The sequence below is a fragment of the Octopus bimaculoides genome, chromosome 2, assembly GCF_001194135.2.
Source record: "Octopus bimaculoides isolate UCB-OBI-ISO-001 chromosome 2, ASM119413v2, whole genome shotgun sequence".
NCBI classification, from domain to species: Eukaryota; Metazoa; Mollusca; class Cephalopoda; order Octopoda; family Octopodidae; genus Octopus; species Octopus bimaculoides.
In genome coordinates this window covers 126,907,038-126,911,780 of record NC_068982.1, presented here as the reverse complement: position 1 = coordinate 126,911,780, position 4,743 = coordinate 126,907,038, and the positions used below count along the sequence as shown (strand labels likewise).

The 4,743-nt window shown below is 40.6% G+C and overlaps 1 protein-coding gene across 1 annotated transcript in view; it reads left to right on the top strand.

The window, feature by feature from the left end:
* LOC106882971 (deleted in malignant brain tumors 1 protein) overlaps positions 1 to 4,743 on the top strand; it is a 28,685-nt gene that overhangs the window by 2,148 nt on the left and 21,794 nt on the right. The gene's annotated exons all lie outside the window — the stretch shown is intronic.

Below are 4,743 nucleotides of genomic sequence, written 5' to 3'. Positions count from 1 at the left end.
CAAATGCCCAAATTGTGAAGAACTGTTGGCCAGACAGGTAATGCACTATCAGAACGCTCACGTGTGCATCGACAACAGATAAAAAAAAACCTTGTTCTAAGGCCAACAGAATTATTCAGTATTAAGAGTTAAGAAATCTCAGAAGTAGATGACATTATTTTAAATTTCTGATGCATTACATAACACTTAGTTCAAAGTAGCAGCGAATACTGGAGAACAAGAGTTATTATATTTGATGGCATATACGACACATTTTCCCCCCATGAAATTATCTAAAAAAAAAAAAATCACTTCGGGTCCTATATGCGAAGTTGAGCCTCCCATAACTTAATTTTGTCCCTAATGCTCACTGGTATGAGCAGGCAGACTTTGATCCGAACGGTCTCCTCTAACTAAGCTAACTCCGTAATAATCCTTTCTAATATAGGTATAAAGCCTAAAATTTGGGGTAAGGGAGTATGATTTGACCGGTACTTTATTTTATTGACCCCAAAATGATGAAAGGCAAAGTCGACTGCGCGGAGATTTGAACCCAGAACGTAAAACCGGAAGCAATGCCGCTAAATATTTTGTCCAACTTGGTTTCTTTATGCTTATAATAATAATATTTAGTTTTTAGCATTCAGATTAATATAATTAATACAAATGTAATAATTATATATTCACATTTTATAAACCCTGTATTATCTCATAGCTTTGAGATTTCGAAGATGTGATTGTTTATTTTTAGAATGATATTAAAGGGTACGTGTGAGAGGCTGGATCTGGCCAGTTTGAACATAAAACAAGAAGAATATTTGGGCCGGATATGGCCGATTTAAATACTAAAGGGTTAACATGCAGTAATATTTTTGGCTCTAGCTAAGGTTCTCTTAATATTTTGTAATGTATTACTCTGCTAGTTTGCTTAAAATGTTATATACTTTAATGCACTAAAATCTGTTTTCTCTGAAATATGTGCTGTTGAAAATGAGGTGCGTCAAATATGCCTCTGCTCCTTTGCCAAAAAATACGGTAAACTCCTAGAGAGAAAGTTTTGATTTCGGATAGACGTTTCGCCATTGACAAAGTATGAATATCACAAAAAACCGTCTTTCTTTAAAAACTACAAGATTTGGGTCGAGTTACAAGAAGCTATATTGTTATCATTTTTTTTCTACAAGGAAAGGTACTTAACGCACCTCTTAGCTTAAAAGAACATAACTAACGTACTTAACAACTACAAGGTATTTTGTCCTGGGCTCTAACTTTACTGCCATCCATCACCTTTCAGAAAAGGTATTATGTTTAACCAAGAGCATAAAATACTCGATTACTTGTTTTTGTTGCTTTTTTTCGCTCATTTTTATTTCCCTTATTTTGCAAACACGTCTAGTATACAGTATTTCACAGTGGCGAGGCTCTTTCGTTTATATCAAGACAGCGCCTGGGGTTTGTGGTTACCTGGAATGATTGATATCTGGATATTAAAATTGTGCACGCGCCTTTGTGTGTTGTGAGCGCGTCACAACAGAACAAGTTTGTATGTTTCGTTACTATATAGTGTGTGTGTGTAAGGATTATGTGCATATGTTCATCAAGGAACCCCTAGATGGAGAATCACTGAAATGTTTTACAAATCTATACTGTTCCTCTGATCAATTATATCTGGAGAATGCGAATCAGTTTGTTTGGTTCTTTTGGGGAGAACACAAATATTTTTAGACTTCTATGCAATTGTTTTTCTTACTTAGCCAAGTGAACCTATTTTAACAGAAACAAGTAAAAATTTATTGCCTAGGTATTAGAGTTGTAGATTTGTCATCAGTTCTCTTTAGATGTTCTACTCTTCAAACTTCTGAAGAGACATTCTCATCAGCGGGACAACTGATCTCTATAATGGTGCACAGCTCTTGTTCCTTGACCCATACAACTATGGCATAACTACAGATTCCTGTCCCCCACGCCGACTTTGGATGATCATAACTTTCAGAAAAATGGATATTTTTGAATGAAATTTTCTACAAATATGTGTTATATCATGCAGATTCCGAATATACAAAACTTTTGAGGGGAAAGTGTTTCTGGAGGGGATGAGGTGAGGAATTTCGGAAAATTCACCGGCGTCCACTTCAATTCGTCTTAACTTCCAAGAAAATGGATATTTTTTAATGAAATTTTCTACAAATATACCTCAGACTATGTAGATTCCGAGAACATAGGAACTTGGGCGGGGTAAACAATTTGGGATACTTTTGAGGACCGTTCCCCACTCGGGGGTGTTTCGAAACAAGTCGTTCATATTTGTTTCATTTTCTCCGTTTTGTGCGTTTGTGCATCTGTAGATAGTCCGAGGTATATTTGTAGAACATTTCATTAAAAAATATCCCTTTTTCTGAAAGTTATGATCATCCAAAGTCGGAGGGTGGGGCAGGAATCTGTTGTTATGCCTACAGCTATATCTGGATTGTTGTGCTTACAACGGGTTGGATGCTGTTTTTATTGGATTGCTCCATTAATATTCTTTATTTTTAAAGGTTTGGATTCTTTTTGGCCGTGGTGGGCCTTTGGTATAGCAATCAAAACACTTCTTTCTCCGTATAGCATTGAAGAGTATCTCAGCGTCAATTTATTGTCTCGTGGAAGGTGGTGAGCTGGCAGGAACGTTAGCACGCCGGGTGAAATGCTTAGCAAAAATCTTATAATCTGCATTCAACAGAGTTATAGGCCTAAAAAAAATTTAATTTGGTTCCCCTTGTTCGGGTCCTTTCCCAACAACATCACCGATCCACGGCTCACAGCACTGGAAATTCTCCCGTTCTGCTGCTAGTTGTAGACATCTGCCAAGAGATCACTGAAGAAATCTGGCGTATGAAAATAAAGCTCGAAGGGCAAACCATCCAACCCTGGAGACTTCTCTCTTACGCAGTTAGTCATCACGTCCCGTATATCTTCGGCTGTTTTCGGTATTTCGTACAATTCCGCATCCCTGGCTGAAGGGATGCGGAATTGTCACTGTGACAGAAGGTGACATCCATCACTGTCCCCGACACACCGTGCGCCCCGTACAGTTCAGCAAAGTGCCGCTGAAATCCTGCGCACGTCTACTTGGACTCGGATATCATGTACTCATCACTGCTCCTCAAAGACCGAATTGTAGCTTTGTTTCCACGTAACGCCTCCGTCACCCGGGCTCATCGAACGGCTTTCGTCTCCTCCTGTTTCAGTGCACGCGCACAAGCTCTGATAACGCAACCTTCGTTCTTGGCATTGAAGAAATCAAGAGACAATATCGCCGCCAGCACATCAGCCGTCCAAGATACCTCTAACGCTATTTCCTTACTAAACTCTACCGCCTCTACTCTAATAGCCCTTTTCAGAGCTATCAACCATCGGTTGTTTCGACAACTTCCGATAGGTTAACTTGCTAACCCGGTCTCTGAAAGATTGGCGCGCCGGGAAGGATTCCAGTATCCGGGGCCCTGTGTATGGATCCTATCTCTGTTGACCGTACAAATCACAAATTTGTTGTTCGTGTAGCCAACGACTTTGAACTATAGACAACTTACACTATGTCTATCTACAAGCCTACAAAGTACTATTTCTAGATATGATCTGTAAGATCCGATGCGGTTTGCCCAGGTCCACATTGGCGCATCCGAGAAATCCAGTCAGTACTTATCAGCCAACTGGAAGTGACTGAGTTGGTTTGTGGAGCTTTTACTCCCCCTCTCCTATCAGCTAGTCCCACCCTATCCAGACGTGCGTCCAAGATGGCGTTCCAGTCGCCCACTAGTATTAAAGAGCGTGACGTCCCAAGGAAAACCTCCAATCGTCTGAAGAAATCTGGCAACCCCGCCCCTGTCGGAGCGTATACAGCGACTAGTCTAAAGGCACCACTTTCGCTGTTACTCACATCCAGGACCACCTCCTCCGGGCCCAGGAAGATTGTCCGAACCACGAGATCCACACCTTTCCTAAACAGCACTGTCACCCTGCCTCTCATTCCAGGCTGACTAAGAGATGCGTAGATCTCAAAATCATCGAAATTGGGGGCTAAATCACGTGTGTCAAAGATTCTGGTTTCACTGGTTGCTATCACATCTATTAAGGATGTGGCCTTGCTTCAAGGGTGATCTCAGGCCGCGCCCATTTATGCAACCCACTCTGATATCTGCTATGTTGGCCCGAAAGTGTTGAGAGAAATAATAATAATGATTATTATTATTATTATTTCTACTCTAGGCACAAGGCCTTGAAATTTTAGGGGGAGGGTGCTAGCCGATTATATCGACCCTAGTATGTAACTGGTACGTAATTTATCAACCCCGAAAGGATGAAAGGCAAGGTCGACCCCGGTGGAATTTGAACACAGAATGTAGCGGTGGGCGAAATACCGCTAAGCATTTGGTCCGGCGTGTTAACGATTCTGCCAGCTCGCAGTGGTGGTGGTGATGGTGCATTATTTTAAAGATGGAAAGACAGCGTTGAAACTGCTCTTCCAGCATCTGGTCTCACTCCTTTGACTTTTTGCCAAAAAAGTGAGTCAAAGCTACAAAATAAAACACAGATTCCGTCCCGAAGGAGCGAAAATTTCATAAAGCCAAGTAGCCTCGGTGAAAATGCACCTGAAGCTCAAAACGTGCAAGGCTTTTAAATTGAAATTTTGTAATAGATTTATTCAAACACCAGATTAGTTTTGATAGTGTTTTGCTTATCAATGGTAAAAACATGTAAGCACAAGATTTAGCAAAGTTTGTATTT